The sequence below is a fragment of the Xiphophorus hellerii genome, chromosome 8 (genome assembly GCF_003331165.1).
Source record: "Xiphophorus hellerii strain 12219 chromosome 8, Xiphophorus_hellerii-4.1, whole genome shotgun sequence".
NCBI classification, from domain to species: domain Eukaryota; kingdom Metazoa; phylum Chordata; class Actinopteri; order Cyprinodontiformes; family Poeciliidae; genus Xiphophorus; species Xiphophorus hellerii.
In genome coordinates, this window is record NC_045679.1 from 6950827 (window position 1) to 6970304 (window position 19478).

General features: G+C 39.8%; 1 protein-coding gene and 1 long non-coding RNA gene across 2 annotated transcripts in view; both read right to left on the minus strand.

The window, feature by feature from the left end:
• Window positions 1-19478, minus strand: part of LOC116724472 (NACHT, LRR and PYD domains-containing protein 3-like) — a 331270-nt gene that overhangs the window by 287112 nt on the left and 24680 nt on the right. The window lies entirely within an intron of this gene.
• Window positions 12078-13708, minus strand: LOC116724680 (uncharacterized). Its single transcript, XR_004340236.1, has 3 exons — window positions 12960-13708; window positions 12605-12770; window positions 12078-12533 (listed from the first exon to the last, which is right to left on the minus strand). It is a non-coding gene; the product is annotated as an uncharacterized LOC116724680 (long non-coding RNA).

A 19478-nucleotide genomic window follows, 5' to 3' on the forward strand; every position in this document is an offset into this window, starting at 1 on the left:
GGACAGTCCACATACACTGCTACTCTGTTAGAGACAGAGGAGGAGGAGAGACGAGTTTCTCTGTTATTGTGAAAGACAGAGTAACCATCATCAGAGCAGCTCAGACTCCAGGAATGATCATTCTCTCCAAACCAACAGTCTCTACTGTATCCTTTCCTCCTGATTCTTCTGTAACTCACTGATATATAAACTCCTCCTCTCCACTCGACCTCCCAGTAACAGCGACCAGTCAGACCAGTTCTACACAGCAGCTGAGGAAAATCAAATCTGTCTGGATGATCAGGATATGACTGAAGCTCCTCCCATGTCACCTTCCTGTTGTCTTCAGACAGTTTGAGTTCTCTGCTCACTGTGTTTGTGTCGATGGTGAGTTGACAGGAATCTGATGGAGAGAACAAACACAATCCAGCTGCAGTTATTGATCATTTATTGACACTTTGATGATGACTCCTGAATGAGTGATGTGACAGTTTGAAGATGGTTGAATGTGAGCTGCTTTGTTGTCATGAATCAGATGAAAAACACACTTACATCTCCATGGACCTGGTGTCAAGAATGGGACTCCAGCAGGCTCCACCCTGAAAGGAGGAGGGGGGTCAGACCATCAGTCTCTTTCAGCAGCAAACATGGACATTACATGTCTCTCAGACACACATTGTCCTCCACTGAGACAGGAACAGTCCAACATTTGGATTGCAAACTGCAGTGGATGTAGGAAGGACAGTTGGTGCTGCTGCAGCACAACTCATTTCTCCAAACACAGGAAAAGCTCCAACAGAGAGGAGAAAGGAAATCCCTCAGTAACAACCTGAAGAAACTCACTGAAGCCTAAAAGGACATCAGGAAACTAAGGAAACATTTCTGGAAGCTCAACCTGATTTAATAATCAGCATTAAAATACAATCAATCTAAACTCTGACACAACACCTGGATACCTGTTCCATCCACACTCCCACACACAGATGAAGGAATGAAACACTAAACAGCCCTGCTGCTGAAAACCTGCTGTGGCCTCACTGTAATATCCAGAAATACAAACATTAAAAAGGAGAAGCTGAATCACATTCAACAAAGAGTTCAACAAGAATCAAAGATTTGATCTCTGAGCTCAGACTCACAAACCAGGGAGAGGCTTCCATCATCACACACCTCTGACAAACACCTCCAACCTTTCAGCACTTCCTCTACCAACCAACACCACCAGGTGGCGATGCTGCACACATTTACAATGAGACCAAGAAGAAGAAGCAGCATCCTGAATCCAGCAGCTGCAGTAATGGCTTGTGAAAGTGTCCAAGGAGCATCTGGAACCAGAACCAGCAGATCCAACAGTCCAGAGAGTCTTTGTTTGCATCTTTCCTCTCAGATTTCCAAGCTGCTCTGAGAGGGAAATGACATCATCACTCTACTGATGATGTCACGCTCTGATGTCACTGATCAGGAGCTGCTGGACTTGTACATTTCCAGCATGGAGGACAGAGAAGATCTCAGCTCTGATGAGGAGCTGGCCTGCCTTCAAACTGATTCAGGGTCAAAGAAATATTTCCAGATGAAGTAAGACTAAAATGTTGGATTGTCCTGCTGTTGCAATCAGAGGCCAAGAAGAAGCTTCAAGTTCTTCTCCTGTTCAGCTCTACGTTCCTGTCAGAGACTTCAGCTCCTCATGAGGAGAACAACTAAAGCCTGGAACAGACTGACACTAACATCCTGACATCTCATCCCTGAACAAAGCTTTGCAGCATCAAGGTGACTCTTAGCGCCATATATGGACAGATTTCCTCTAAAGGGGGCGGAGCCTGGATTGGAGGAACCAGCAGCAGCTTCCAGGAACAAACCTTGGGAACCTCTGGAGGAGAACATGGAGATGAGATTCCTGCTTTAATCAGTGGATTCATTGATAGAAAACATGACGACTGAAATATCTGAGAGCTGCAGCTCCATTTTCTACAGATCTGCTGGAACATCAGATAGAAATGAAGAATTTCATCATTTCACATCAAATCTGTTCATCTTCCACAGAAACAACTGAATTATTGACCTGAACTGGTTCTAAAGGTCTGGATGGTAAAAACATCCATTGTTTTTATGTCTCATTAGTTTCCAGAAAGAGTTGAAATGTTTCAGAAGCTTTTATCCAGCAGCTCAGTAAAGATCTCTCCTCTTTCCAACCTGATTTAGTCCATGAAGCAGAACATCTCTGCTGCTGCAGCAACAGGAGGAAACTTCTCCAGCTCTCAACTTCTACACTCTGACTGCTTGGAAACAGATCAGGGAGGAACAGCCTTTTCTCCAGGCTGCCTCCTCCTGACTCTAGCGCCACCTACTGGCTGTTCACCAGAGGTGGAGAAAGAACTCAAACAATGTACTGAAGTAAAATTACAAATAAACAGACAAAAATGTTCTCTAGTAAAAGAACCACATTAACATTTTTACTAGAGTAAAAGTAAGAAAGCATGAAAAATATGTTTAATATCTGCTGAAGTTGTTTTAAAACCTGACAAACGAGCCTCATGGGAACCAATATTTTAATTTATTGAATATGACTGTAAATGTAAATATGAGATGGAGATTATTCACATTAATTCAGTAACCAGGATGTGGAGGAGTTTAACGTTACTGGGACATTCATGGCAGGAGACGCTGCGCTCCATGAGCCCCGACCGCAGTAATCAATGTTACTGCCAGTTCAGCTGCTTACAACTATTTAATTGTTTTATTTATTGCAGTCGATTTAAACTAGAAGCTTGGTAAGATTACATAAAACTTCTCTAACCTAAATCAGTTTAACACCCAAAACTCAGACAGCGTTTAGCAGCTTAACTTTCCTCGATATGTTTTTCAGATTTGATTGTGAATTTTTGAAAGCTAGCAGTTCATGATATCAGGGAGGCAAAGGCGACACCAGAATCATTGATTACTTTCAAACTAACCAACAAATCAAAAAGCGCAAAGCGACTTGGATGTAACTTGTAACGCATAGAAATGTAGTGAAGTAGAAAGTACAGATACTGTAAAATGTAGTGGAGTAAAAGTTCCCACCAATAAATCTACTTACAGAAACATGAAAAATGTCCTTAAGTTCAGTAACAAAGTTCTTGTCCCAACAACCAGGATCAGGTGAAGGACCTCTGCAGTCCCATGATGCTTCCTCTCCCTCTTCTAAACCATCTGATGGGCTGATATCATCCCTCTACTTTATCAATAAAATGTTTTTCTTTCTCTTATTACGATTCCATTATTTATCCTAAATGTGACGTCAGAGCTGTGGATCTGGAATCTGATTGGTCGGATGGATATTTCCCTGGTTTTCCAACATGAAGGGTCTCTGCCTTTTTCCAAGACGTTGGGAATTTTTCCCAAACTTTATTGAACAATCCCAAAAGCTTTCCCAACTACTGAAAACCTAAACATATTAGTCTTTTCTTGGATCTGTCTAAAAGGTCTTATTATTGTTTTTTAATTTCTACCACAGTCAACAGAGCACAATTCTACTTTTTCACCATCATTCACTGCAATTCTTCATTTCCTCTGGAAAACAAGGGATTTCCAGTCTCTCCTGATTCCTTTCATCAGGAGAGATGATGATCTCCACCAGATGTCGCCCCCTGGTGGAGATCAAACTACTAAATGGATGAAACTGTTAAAATTCTCACTTTCTTTCTTTGCCTCATGAATAGTTTTCTTCACTTTTTATGTAATTTATATTTTATTAAATCCTGAAAGTTGTGAGTTTTGTTTAAAATCTAAAGTTCTTTATTTTTCTCTCCCATAACTTTTAAACATCCATCTGACCAACATGGAGTTACTTTTCTTCTCATCTTTGCTTCTTGGGGCTGATTGGTCTGGAGCTCCATCAAATATTGTTTTAAAGTCCTTTCTGCCATAAGTAGATCATCATGGAAATCTAACTGAACTTCTTTTATTAATTTAGTCAGAGTCCCTATTAAACTATTAAACCCATCCCACTCTTTAATTTTCCTTGTGAGCCGTTCTTAGTCTGGAGAATATTCCAGAAAATTGGGTAATGATCTCTGCCTCCAGATGAGGCGTCTAAATATTGAATTATCAAATTAAACATTTAGCTTCAAACTAAATGTTTCCCAGCAGACTGACTAAAGACATTTCTCCCTCTTCCTCCTCTATCAGACCTTCTCTGCTCCTGCAGCAGGTTCCTCCATACCTGAGAGCTTCCAGTCTCCAGTGTGGATCCTTCAGTCCAGCCGACAGCAGCTTCACTCCTGAGTCTCCTGGATGATTGTAGCTCAGGTCCAACTCTTTCAGATGGGAGGGGTTGGAGGTCAGAGCTGAGGCCAGAGAAGCACAGCCTTCCTCTGAGACCAAACAGCCTGATAAGCTGCAGACACACAATTCATCACATGATGAGAACATTGAGGTAGAACCCAAGGTCTGAACTGATGGACGGACGGACGGATTTGAAACATGTGGAATAAATAAGAAAGCAAAGCAACTGCTGGGATCTGTAATAATGTTTCTTTCTGCTCCTAAGATGCAGCAATTTGTCAAGTGCCCAGAGTTACCTGAGAGTTTCCAGGTTGCAGTTTGGACTCTTCAGTCCAGCAGAGAGAAGCTTCACTCCTGAATCCTGCAGGTTATTGTTACTCAGGTCCAGTTCTCTGAGACTGGAGGACTGGGAGCTGAGAACTGAGGACAGAGCTTCACAGCTTCTCTCTGAGAGGTTACAGTCACTCAGTCTGAGGAGACAGAGAGAAACATCTGTTATTAATCACTTCTTAAAAATAGTATTTTTCTATGTTTTTCTTGGACAGAGAAGGAACTATCTTATTTTACACATATTTACGTTGCCTTTTGTTGTGAAATAGTTCATTCTATAGTTATTCCTCCAGCCTTAAAGGACAGAACTACAGGCAACAAGGAGGCTAGAAATAGAATTATAAAATTCCACAATTAGCTAAATTAATACAATTTAAATTTTAACATAAAGAGGAGAAGTTTTGCTGCTTTTATATGTAATATTAATGTTCAGCTGCTGAAGTAAGTCTCTGTCTCCTTTACACATCCCCCCCAGTGAGACAATTTGAAGAGACAATGCAACAATGTATAAACTGAAACATCAATCCATCCATTTTCTTACACCCTTGTCCCTAATGGGGTCAGGAGGTGCTGGTGCCTATCTCAAGCTAACGTTCCAGGTGAGAGGCGGTGTCACCCTGGACAGGTTGCCAGCCTGTCGCAGGGCAACACAGAGACGCACAGGACAAACAAACATTGACACACACACACACCTAGGGAGAAATTGGAGAGACCAATCAACCTAACAGTCATGTTTTTGGACTGTGGGAGGAAGCTGGACAACCCGGAAAGAACCCACACATGCACAGGGAGAACATGCAAACTCCGTGCAGAAAGACCCAGGCCGGGTATCGAACCCAGGACCTTCTTGCTGCAAGACAACAGTGCTACCAACTGCACCACTGTGCAGCCCTAAACTGAAACACTAATATATATATTTACCTCATCATTAGCATATTTCTATTAAAAAAAAACTGGCAAAACAATCAGTGTCCTTACAGAGCTTTGTTGGAGGCTTTAACTACTGGCAACAGCCTCAGAAGAACCTCCTCTGAAGCAGAATATTTCTTCAGGTCAAACACATCCAGATCTTTTCCTGATGACACTAAGATGAAACCCAGAGCTGACCACTGAGCAGGAGACAGTTTATCTGTGGAGAGACATCCTGAACTCAGAGACTGTTGGATCTCCTCCACTAGAGAACGATCATTCAGTTCATTCAGACAGTGGAACAGATTGATGCTTTTCTCTGCAGAAACATTTTCATTGATCTTCTCCTTGATGTACTGAACTGTTTCCTGGTTGGTCTGTGAGCTACTTCCTGTCTTTGTCAGCAGACCTTGTAGGAGTCTCCTATTGGTCTGCAGTGAAAGTCCCAGGAGGAAGCGGAGGAACAAGTCCAGGTGTCCATTTGGACTCTGTAAGGCCTGGTCAACAGCTCTCTGATGGACATTATTTATATTTGATTTGTAATAAAATTTTTAAAAAAATGATGGTGGATTTTCTTCCAACAGGTTGACCCCAGAGTTGATGAAGGTCAGATTAACATGAAGAGCAGCCAGAAACTCCTGAACACTAAGATGGACGAAGCAGAACACCTTGTCCTGGTACAGCCCTCTCTCCTCTTTAAAGATCTGTGTGAACACTCCTGAGTACACTGAGGCTGCTCTGATATCGATGCCACACTCTGTCAGGTCTGATTCATAGAAGATCAGGTTTCCTTTCTGCAGCTGATCAAAAGCCAGTTTTCCCAGAGACTTGATCATCTTCCTGCTCTCTGGACTCCAGTGTGGATCTGTTTCAGCTCCTCCATCATACTTGACCTTCTTCACTTTGGTCTGAACCACCAGGAAGTGGATGTACATCTCAGTGAGGGTTCTGGGCAGCTCTCCTCCATCTCTGGTCTCCAACACATCCTCCAGAACTGTAGCAGTGATCCAGCAGAAGACTGGGATGTGGCACATGATGTGGAGGCTTCGTGATGTCTTCATGTGGGAGATGATCCTGCTGGCCTGCTCCTTATCTCTGAATCTCTTCCTGAAGTACTCCTCCTTCTGTGGGTCATTGAACCCTCTGACCTCTGTCACCATGCCAACATACTGAGGAGGGATCTGATTGGCTGCTGCAGGTCGTGTGGTTATCCAGAGGAGAGCAGAGGGAAGCAGTTTCCCCCTGATAAGGTTTGTCAGCAGAACGTCCACTGAGGTGGACTCTGTAGCATCAGTCAGGATCTCCTTGTTGTGGAAGTCCAGAGGAAGTCGACTCTCATCCAGACCATCAAAGATGAACAGAACCTGGAAGTGTTCAAAGCTGCAGATTTCTTTGGTTTCAGAAAAGAAATGATGAACAAGTTCCACCAAGCTGAACTTTTTCTCCTTCAGCACATTCAGCTCTCTGAAGGTGAATGGAAATATGAACTGGATGTTCTGGTGGGCTTTGTCTTCAGCCCAGTCCAGAGTGAACTTCTGTGTTAGGACTGTTTTCCCAATGCCAGCCACTCCCTTTGTCATCACTGTTCTGATTGGTTGATCTGTTCCAGGTGGGACTTTAAAGATGTCTTCTTGTCTGATTGTTGTTTCTGGTCTGTGTGGTTTCCTGGATGCTGTTTCAATCTGTCTGACCTCATGTTCATCATTGACCTCTCCAGTCCCTCCCTCTGTGATGTAGAGCTCTGTGTAGATCTGGTTCAGAAGGGTTGGACTTCCTGCTTTAGCAATCCCCTCAAACACAGACTGGAACTTCTTCTTCAGACCAGATTTAAGTTGATGTTGACAAACTGCAGCAAGACGTTCTAAAATAAGACAAAAAGTAAAATCAAGAACTAAATAAAATCAGATTCTGAAGGTGTTTTGCATAAATGTGTTTCCATCTCTTCAAATTTCAGTAAATGTGTGATTTATCCATCAGGTCAAATCTTTGTAGAAATCCTCTTACTGCTCTCCAGATGGTCAGCCAGCTCCTCCTGCTTCATCCTCCTCAGGAAGTTCAGTGTGATCTTCATCACTGCCTCTCTGCTGCTCCTCCTCTGTTCTTCATCCTCACCTTCCAACACATCATCAACATCTGTCTGACTCTCTGAACATTCTGGGTCATTTGGACTCAGAATCTTATGGATCTTCTTCAGCTCGTTCTTCAGAAAAGTGACAATGTTGTCCTCCAACGTCTGGAATAGAATAATAGATGAAGGAAACATCAGACTGAAATCATGGAGCCAAACACCAGATGGATGTTTGACAGACTGACAGTCCTCTGGTCTACAAAGTGCAGCATGGAGATGACTGTGAACAGAACGCTTGGAAAAGTTGTTGTTCATGTACAGACCATAAATATGGAGTCCAGCTGTGTTTGATGCTGCTGGGCAGACGGACCACTGGGAACCTCTGAGCTCTGCTGGTCCACTCTGTGGAGGAACCAGGAACAATTAGGAAGTCAACAAATATTCATCCAGCAGTATTCAGAAATGAAATCACCAAGACTTTCACATTAAATGTACTTGAAGTAGAAAAACAGAGCATCATATGAACAAAATGGAGTGAAGTTAAAAAGAGGAAGATGAACTACAAGGATGAAGAGCAGTAACACCAAAATCACCTAGAAAACTGTCATTAGATCTGATGCTGGTGGAGACAGTTTCCCAGAGCTTGGGGACAGTTGAAGTGAAGGCTCTGTCCACACAGGTCTTCAGGACAGTGTGGGACATCCATCAGGTTCTGATGACTAGATCTGAGGTGATGTGGACATGGAGGAGGTTTGAGATATGTGGGTGTGTGTCCATGTGGGGTCCTCTCCTGGATGTTATAGTGAGGATTTTAAAATGGATCCTGTAGATCCCTGGAAGCCAGTGAGATCATATTGTATCTGTCCACACAGAGACAATCAGAAGGTAAAGGTCCATGAAGTAATATCTGGATGTGAGAAGTGAACCAGGTGAACTAAGTAGCTGTAAAGATTTAATGTTTCTGCTGATCCCATTAAAACCAGCAGAACCTCTGATGGTCCACATCAGCTCAGTTTGCTTGAGTTCCAGCAGATCTCACCAACCACATCATGAAGCTTTCCTTCCCTGCTGAACTGCTCTCATAATGCACACAGGAACCAAGTCCTGATGGACCAGACTGGCTTTACCAGGTATTTCCCAGTGGAAATGTGTTTGATGTAAAAGCTCTTTTCATAAATCATAAAAATATACTTTAAAATAAACATTAAATCAGGCTTTTTATGTTTCTGAATCATTCTTTAAACTTTGCATACAGTCCAACAAATATTAGTCTAATATTTGCAGTTATTATAAAAAATCATAACAATGTATCAAATAACGGTTGAACCCATTGTAACAGTTGACCAGACTGTAACGGGGTTGAAGATTTTTACTAAAAGTTGCCATAAGTCCACATTAGCTAGGTTATGGAGCAACATATGATATGATGAAAACAATAAATTAATATGTTTCAAAGACCATTCTTTACTTTTTCCCAAACAACAATAATTATCATTTACATGCCTAAAGGTGTTGAAAGGTTGAGCTTGACAATGACGATGTTTGGATAAAAAAATAATAAAATATCGGTAAGAAACTATATTAACACTTAAATCTCTTTACAGTGTGAGCGGGAAAAAACTTAAGTAATGTCACTTCCAGGGTGCTGAGGAAATTGGACTGAACCATTATTTATAAAAAGGAGGGATTGGTCTGCTGTTACAGGGTTAAACAAAACTGGAGGGACATGATTAAAAAGTAAAATTTTATAAATAATTCATATATTTTTCTTCATATTTCTTGTGATGTTATGTCAGTTGACATTCTACAGGTTATAAGATTTAAGCGTTCAATGTCGCCATCTAGTGGTGAAATTTATGTACATCACTTTAAGAGTCGGGCGTTAATGACGTCATTAGAGAGCAGACAAGTCAGGACAATGCAACGCATTGTTTTCGCAGTAACACGGCTACTCCTATACAATTGGTCCTAGAAAGCACTGTCGGTACGTATAAGAGTTATGTTAATATTCGTTATATAAGCATAAGTTAATCATTTGTAAATGCAATACCGCTTTGTGAGAACTTACGGCTTTGAGCTAATACTTTCGTTGTAGCGACCGAGTATACTTGTGGGTGCTGTATTAACTGCTACTGTGTATTATTCAAAGTTTGTATGTTTATTTCATAGTTTTACACCTACTCCATCTGGCTTCATTAAAGACTCAACGCAAGCGCTCTAGTCTGTGTGATCCTTTGGAGAGGAGTTTAGCTGAGTGTCGACTCCGGCAAGGCGTTGGAGGTTGAGGACATGACATTTCTTTTATTTAGATTAAAGTATACCTAAAATGTTTAAAATGGTACAAATAAGTTGCAGTTACTGGTTAGTTTAATTTGTTTTATATTCAGTGAAAAATTAACATTGGTCAGTGGGGACATGCTCATTTGGCTGACCTCTACGCTTCAACAACCCATCAAATCTCTCAAAACATAATTTTTAAAATATATTTGCGTGTTATATTACCAATAAACATGGATATTTCCAATACTTGATTTTTCTTTAAAAATGTTGGTTGCATTATATGAAAATATTTGAGATAAACCTGAGAGACACAAAATGCACCAAATTCAGAGAATGATCCAGTTGCTTATTTATGGTGTCAGTTAGAGATCATCTGGTTCTGAAAGATATCCACATGAGATATTTTTTAAGCATAACTGTGGAAATGGTTAATAATCCACTATGTTGGATGATGTTTGAACCACAGAGATGAAACTTTAATCATAAAATTAATTAATAAAATCCTTTTTCTTTCAGCTTTACTCTGTCTGGAAAATAAATTAAATTTAGATCTAGAGAACAATCCAAATATCTATCTAGAAATTAAACTCACTTCTGCCTTTTGTGTTTGTGTGTTAAATTAATATTGGATGGTCACAATAACAGATATAAACTGAACAGTTACAGCAGTTAGAAACAGCTCACCTCTCTGATGATGGAGATCCAGGAGATTTAAAGAAAATGTTCTCATCCTTTGACTTGTCACTCTTAAAGGACACACAGCTGGGTTCTGGTTCTGGTTCTGGTTCTGGTTTGAGTCTCTGATGGATCCTGACAGAAACATGATGATTAAAACTTAATCAGCAAAGAGGAGCAGCAGCAGCTTCATCACCACGTCTGTTCTGGCCTGATATAGTGAACGCTGTGTGAAAAGGGCTGTGGACAGTTAGAGATGGTGACCTCACCTCTGACCTTTGCTCTGGCTCTCATCTTCCCCACACAGAGTGGTTTTAGAGGGAGGGACTCCCTCCTCTCTGTCCTCACACTGATCCATGCTGCTGAATTCACATCAGCTCACACACACTTTCTACCTTCACCTGCAGAGGAAACACACATCATTCATCTGCACATCAACTCTGATCATCCTTTACATCATTAGAGCTGGAAAAAGATCAGCTGCTCCTCCTCTGATTGGCTCTTCTTCTCTGCTTCATATCAGTGTCAGGTGAATGCAGTCAGACAGCAGAGAGGCAGAGGAAGCTGCCATCAGCTGCTGCACTTCTACTATCAGTCCACTAGATGGAGACATGGAGCAACATTTACATTCACTGATTCAACCTGAACAAGTCTTATAGTTCACAACTATTAATTTCTATAAGTGGATTATTCGTTCCATTAAAGATGAACTATTTAATCATCTGACTGAATCAAACCCATTTTAATAATATTTTATTTTAAAAGGAAGCAACAGGAAACTGTTGCTGACGTTAATGGTGGAGACTAGAGTTCGGTACCAGGAAATAAAAACATGAATCAGTTCGGAGAAGAAAACAGTGAAACATCAGCTGTTCATCATGTTGTTTGATTCCAGTTCATCAATAATCTAATAATCCTGTAGATTAGCCTTCAAACAGCAGAGATATTAAAGTTTCAGCTGAAATCAGAAGTGAAACTTTTCTCCAAACGTCAGAGATTAGAAGCAATCAGGAAAAAGTTAAAGTGATGAAAAAGTTCAAGAAATAAACAAATCAAACTTACAGTTTGTTCAAACGATCCAATGAGTTAAAGAAGAAAATTTAAACAACAGACTGAGACCCAACTAACGAACTGACGCCACACCTGAACAGGTAAATTCAAACCGAAAGTAAATGTGACGGATGTTGTATAACTGATGACGTCACAGTCCACCTGGCTTGTAGTTTTTTCCTTCAGAGCAACAGAACCAGGAAGTAGAAGCTCTGAGGTGAAATCAGAGGCAGGTTGATAAAATCTTCATGAGGAAGGAGAGAAGTTCTGATAAAAATGAGGGTGTACTTACTTTTGATCATGGCTGTAGTGATGATTGATAGTAACAAAAAATGAAGAATAGTATTTTAGTTTATTCATCATGTCATAAAGAAAAAATGTGAAAATGCATTTTTCAAACTAGTATTTTCACCATGTCATCCATACGTTCATTCTAAACTAAATATTTAATTCACAAGCTAAATATTTACTTTGAAAACAAAATTTTTGAAAATAATAATTTAGCTAAATATTTAACTTCAAAATAAATATTTATTTTGCAAACTAAACATTTAATTTTCAAATTCAGTATTTATTTTCAAAACTACATATTTAATTATCTATTTTCATGTCTAGTTGTTCAGTCAGACCAGGGGCCCCAAAGTCGGTCCTGGAGGGCCAGCATCCTGCATGTTTTAGTTTCTCCCTAGTTTAATGCACCTGGATCCAATGACGGCTCGTTAGACGGCCTAAGAAGAAAACTGACACGCTGAAAAGGTTGTTGGTTCCACCAGGGAGAGAACTAAAACGTGCAGGATGCCGGCCCTCGAGGGCCGACTTTGGGGGCCCCTGTTTTAAAAGGACATATTGAAGGTTTTCTTAAAAAATCTGCCATATGTGTAACATGACGTGGTACAGTGCACCATTATTGTTCTTACTTCACAGGGAAGTTTCTCCAGAGAGTGAGAGACCACCATCTTCGTATTGTCATCATATCATTCTGTGGACGTCACAGCTTCACATTTAATGAAATCTCCAACAGAAAGCAGAGACTCTCATCTGTTTCCTTACCTCGCTGAAATCAAATGATGCTCCCATCACAAAGTAGTGCATACTGTTGAGAAAAATGTGATTATTACGTCTATACAAACCATACAACAATATGGTGGGTGGAGGCGGATGTTAGCATCACTACAAACATTACACAGTTGTTGGACAGTCCTTGTTTAGGCAATCCCTGTGGTGTTTAAGAGAAAATTCAAGAAGGGGGAAGAAAATTAATGTGTCATTACTATAACAATCAGATTGAGGTAAAGGACAACAGCCTTACCCACAGTATTGATTATAAACATTTAAAGCAGGAATGGTTGGAAATAAGCATCTTGTAGCTCTAAAGAACCACAAGTTTCCCATCAGAACATCTCACCTTAACATCATTGCCAACAAATTCTGTCCATGGTCCAGATGACATCTGAAGACAGACTTCTCTGATGATACAAAGTTTTTAAGTTAAAAATTAGCAAGGGTATATTTCACAACATAAAAATTATAAACATGTATGAGAATGAAAGACAGATGTGAGACAGAACGGTCTCTTGATGGTCCAGCTTTAACCCACGTCTTGTTTAAAAAGAAACAAGACTGCTTAGAAAATGTATGTCCTATTGGATTCCAGGCATTAAAACGTTATCCACAAATTCAATTTGGATATTTACTCTTACATAAATATGAAGATTAATGCTGAACCTTTGCCTCCGTGGAACAACGGAACAACATGCTGAACACATGCCACTTTCAAACTCATTCCTATAAAACCTTAATGTTTTGATGTGGTTTTCATCTGTGAAGCCACTGATAGAATCAAGGAAGAAAATCTCCCTTTGCTTAGGTTTCAGAATCTGAAAAAATATGTCACACTGATGATGAACACTACCGCAGAGTAAAAAATGAATTAGACAAGTGTCAAGAAATGCAGTAAATATGTAAATAAGTATTGTACTAACACATAGTGTCCAATGTCCAGGACGCCACACAGGAATCAGAACCCAGTCCAGATCTTGTGCCTGCAGCTTCCAATTAAATCACAAAATTAATATATTGTGGTGAATCTGACATCCAAAGCAAAAATATGTACTGGTAGGTGTAGTGCTGGGTCAAGGGAAAGAGGTGGAAACCAGGTGTGGACTACATGACTGTTTCCTGTTTCCTGTTGGTAGTTGCTGGCTGGACAGGTGGCTGGGCTGATGCACAGCTGGACACCATATTGAAAGTCATTGCCTGGTTAACCAAATGATTAACAAACCTGTCCCTTCTGTCAATGGCTGAAAAACAGTTCCGGCAATGAAAGTGAGATGTGTCTCTCCAGGGTAGGCCACATCTGAATATATGGAATCCTGCAGGAACAAAAAGAAATGAATAAAATTAAAAAACAACATCTTTATACTTTGCAGATAAGTTTGAACGAGACATGGTTAATTCCCACTCAAAATAGAGCGAGGACACAACGTAATAGCTACTAACATTAAAAAAAGGTTATTACACATCAGGAAATATACAAATGATTGGTAGAAAAAATGCATGTTTGAAATTAATCACTGTAGATTTTTTAACATTATTGTTACTGTTTTGTAGGATTTAACAATTAATTATACAAGTCACAATGGCTTACACATAACAAATATATATTCTGCAACAATTATTAGAAACTGTAAAAGTGATATTGCTCAAACAGCCAAGGGCAGGTATTAACTAATTAAATATTTACTCAATTACTCTGTAACTTTTGACAAAAAACAAATTATGACTATTTTTCCATATGTAAAACTCTTGAGTAAATTTTGTTGATATGCAACCTAATGCGAGTAACTTAACTGAATGAAGAACACATTTTAATCCATAAAAAATAAAACATGATACACAGATAAATGTTTATGTTTGGTTTCTTCAAACCTTCATTTGTTGTCTTGTATTAATATTTTTCATTTTTGGTTTTAAAATACCTAACAGTGCACATAACTTCATTTTTATTCATGTCTGCTGAAATAAATGGGTAATATTACATTGCACATTATGATCAGTAAAACAGTAGTTAATAAAAGCCATTTCACCAAATACTTTGTTGCTCTTACTTGTGTAGTTTATTGCACAGTTACTTACTAAAAATATATTGAACTATATTTCAATATATTGAAATATATGTGATACGTCATTAGAGTATCACATCTGGGTACTAAACCCACCTATGATGGCAGCTGTTAGTTTATAATAAATATTAGACTTTCCACAAATTTAACATTGGTGTACAAAACATGTTTAAAAAAGAATAACTTTTAAAAATAAAAGAAAAACACTAAAAACTGGTAAGTATGTACAAAAATATATTAATTAATTATTCTTAATTAAATAAGAACAGTATTTTAGTTTATTCATCATGTCATAGAGAAAAAATGTGAAAATGTATTTTCCAAACTGAACATTTAATTTTCAAATCCAATATTTATTTTCTACATATTTAATGATCTATTTTCATGTCTAGTTGTTCAGTCAGACGCTCCATCATGTTGTCATGTTCCAGTTTTTCTCCACTCAGCAACAGTTGGTGAACAGGATTTAATCCAGTTTAGTGTAATTGTCTTTCTTGCTACTAGTAGCAGAAGGTGCAACAATATGTAACATTGATCTTTAGTGAGTAAATCCTTGGTGTTTATGTCCAGCAGAAATAGAAGAGGCTCCATGGGGAGATCTGTCCTTAGAATGTCCTCAATCTCCTGTTTCATTTCCTCCCAGAAGGTCTTTATTTGTGGTCAGTCCCAGAAGACGTGTGTGATGACCGACCATTCCACAAATTCCTCCAACATCTATCTGTGGTTGGAATCCTGGAAATGAAACTTTTTAATGGAGTAATCTGGTTTTTACTTTCCAGTCAAACTCTTTCCAGATTTGGTTTCCAATCCATTTATGGCACAAAAGTGCACAGAAGAAAACTCCACTCCGTGTTTTATCAATCTCCAGTTCAGTCCAGTAAATTGATGCTCTCAGTTTTCCCATCAATCCACCAATGGAGACACCAAACTGTGCAGTAAGAGACTGGTGTATTCAGTGTTTCTGTGCTTTGAACCCTCATCCATTTTACTTCTATGTCAACGGTGGAGCAGGAAGTGGAAAATCCCACCTGATTAAATGTATTGACTCTGAAGCAAGCACTGCTCTGGATCATCAGATCCATCAGTAGCCTCTTCTACTGATGGAGAGGAGGCTGACATATCAAATCAAACTGTCATGTTGACTTCATTTACAGGAACAGCAGCTTTTTCTATCAATGGCTGTTTGTTACATTCACTGCTCAAACTACCCAGGAGTCTAAAACCTCCCATTCAAGGACTTGATACTCAACTAGATGAAGTCAGATTTGAGCTTTTAAATGCTGAAATTATTGCTACTGATGATATTTCAGTGCTTTCAAAACCTCTTTCTGCTGATGTGGATGCAAGACTGAAAGAAAAGGAAATCACTGAGATTTTGGAGGAACGTCTGTTTCAGGGTCGTTGACGTATCAGGATTTCCATCAGGGGAAACTAAACATTTAAAAATATGTTTATCCATTGCAATTATTAGAACATTTGAAATGTTGTGCACAGAGAAATTATGATAGGTTTATTTTGTCACAACCTGCAAAGAATCAGCCAGAGACAGAGATTAGGTTTCTTTTGATTTCTTTTCTGCAGAATAGGAGAATTGAGAACAGACGCGACGAATCGCTGTCAAACACTGTCTGGACTCAATTCTGCCAGTTCTTTCTTTGCATTTCTCTTTATTGTATAGAAAAAGGAGGTTGGGCTTCTCTTCACACAGTCACACAGAGAATTGACCAACCGTCTTTACATTCTGAAACCTCCTATGGACATGCCCTTATAAGGGCATGTGGCTGACCACAACTAATCAGTTACATATGGAACTAATAACACATGAATGTTTAACGTTTTTAGCTTCTAAGCAAACATCCTAAACAAAGTTAATAATATACTACAGAAGAAAGAAAAGTTAAGTAAATATAAAAAGAAGAATAATATGAGAGTAATAATATAAAAGAATAATATGAAAAGAATAATATGAAAAGGAATAATATGAAAACATAACTTGTAAAATAAACTCATGAGTAAATGAACAGGAGGATAATTTTCCTAACATTTCCCACCTGTTTTTCATATTAAGCATGAAGTCTAACACAGACATCAGGAATACATCACTTGCTGGCACATTTTCAATGCATCCATCATAACGTTAGACATCAGGGTGCCCCTCAGTGATAGAGGCAACAAGTTGATATTGATATAGAACATGTCCAACAGTTTTGGCTATCAGAGATTTTAGACATGGGATTATGCAGGCAGTAAAAATACAAAACAAGAAAAGAATAATAAGAAGAGGCATCATTAATTTCAACAGCAGGTGCCACCATGGTCCAGATATGAACCAAGAAAGGAAATCTCCTTGTGAGGGAACAGCATCCTGTAACATGGCTTGTTGCAGATTCTTTAAGGCAGACATGGCTTCAGCAATATGAGTTTCATTAGCATCAGAAATATAAGTACAACAAGATGTTCCTATCATTACACACACACCACCCTGACTAGCTGTAAGTATGTCTAACACCATCCTGTTTTGGAGAACCATCAGTCGCATTTCACTAAGTTGTTGATTTTGTCCTCTCTCAATGTCCATGGTAATATTTACCAGGGTCTTCATTCTGTAATCCAAAGTTTCAATCATCAGCATAGATTTTGCTACTCCAACCCATGGAAAAATTGACAGTCCCCATTTCCCAGCAGTACTCCAATGTTTGTGTTCTTTGGGAACATTTGAACCCCAGATAGGATCATGTGGCTGGAAAACAATTTCTGAATTTCTCCGCCGTCGCAGGTGATGAGAGTGTACTGCTGCAGTAGATACAATGATGGTATGATCAGAAACAAACACAGGAGCACAAGTACCTGACCAGTTCACGGGTAGCGACGCATAGATATTACTTCCTCCACACAGAAACCAACCACCCTCAGTGGGATAATTTCCTCGAGGTGTCCACATGGGACATGGGATTAGAGTCCCATCAGCACTTGGACAAACGGAGCTAGGAAATAAATCAGTGATATTTTGCTGGCATCCAGGTACATGGCCTACCCGAACAGTCCAGTTTCCTGGTGGAGAATGGATACAGACCGGATGTTTTGTCCCTGGCATCGTGACAGCTTTCATCCGTGATGGGTATCCAGTAACATTACTGTAAGTGAAGATGGGCGTCACGCCAGTGCACACTCTTTTCATCAGGATGTCACCATCTGAAGTGTTGACTGGAGTCGCTGGCATGAAACGTAAAGCACAAGAGGCAAAACAGACAGCTTGGGACCTGTTCATGGGACTGACATACAGAGTAGGTTTTCTGGTAGACTTTGGCATCACCGAGCAGACGTAGCAGTTGGTCATGTTCCGTTCTTTGGCCAACATCTCCACATAAGTCTGCCATATGTTGTCATGGTGATGGTCTGGAAGGTGTCCTAGCCAGATCTTCATAGCAGTGGTATGGACAAATCTTCTCCCCAGATGGATTAGTGAGGTTGGACTGAAAAAACAGGACACGCACACAGCAGCCACAGCACAAAAGAGGCCCCATCTCCATGAGGACCCCATCTTTGCTCAGTTACAGAGATGTTAGAGTTTACCTAGGACTCTATGGAACAGGGATGTGATGAGTTCTTCTGCTGACGTTGAGATGTGTGACCCTATATAGCCACACCCCTTTGTAGTCAGAACTTCCCCACTGCCCCCACCTAGGTCTCCAACACTCTCTGCAACTTACAGTGGCTGAGGTGAATCCAGGATGGTCTCTCAGCGATCTTTACTGCAGTGGGAGTGGTCAAAAGCACTTGAAACGGTCCCTCCCACCGTGGGCAGGCCCAGTTCTGTCTCTTAATGGCCTTGATGAAAACCCAATCGCCTGGTTTCACCACCTGGAGGTCCTGTGAAGACAAAGGTTCTTCTGGCAGTGAATTTGCATTTGACACTTCTTTAGACTGTAACATTTCTTTCATGTAATCAGCTAAAGTTTTTTCACTGTCATCTGGTGGTGGTGTGGTGTCTTTAAATAAAGGAAGCTTAAAAGCTCTGCCGTGTACTATTTCAAAAGGAGTTAAACCATTCCCAGTGGGCACAATTCTCATGTACATTTTCACTAAATCCAGACACTCTGGCCATGGCCTTTTGGTTTCTTCCATACATTTTTTAAGTCTGGATTTAACAGTAGAATTTGCTCTTTCAATTAACCCAGCGCTTTGGGGATGGTATGAACAGTGATTTTTTAATGTTATCTGCAATCTGTCTGCCATTAACCGAATGACTTGATTCACAAAATGTGGACCATTGTCACTGTAGATTTTCTGTGGGATGCCATGAGTTGGAATGATAGTTCTGCATATTGCTTTAGCTACAGTTAGTGCATCCGCATGTTTTGCCGGGACAATTTCAACCCATTTAGAAAAAGCATCAATCATCACTAAGCAATATTTATAGGGACCACTTTGAGAAAGTTCAATGAAATCCATATGCATAGTCTCAAATGGGTATTGTGGCTTAGGAAATTGACCCCTCTTTGGTCGAACATTTCCTTGTGGATTATGTCTTACACAGATTGTACATGCTCTACAGAAAGTTTTAGCATATACATTAAACCCAAACGCTGAAAAATGCTGCTGAATTATGTGAACCATCCCACCTGTGGACACATGGCAACAACTATGAGTCAGAATTGCTGCAGCATTAAAAAGACTTTTAGGAAGAATAGGTTTATTGTTAAGCATATAAAGGCCTGTTGTGTTCTTAACAGCACCCTTACTGAACCATGAGCGTTGTTCAGCACGGTGAGCAGCTTGTTGGTGTGACAGGAGAATTTCTA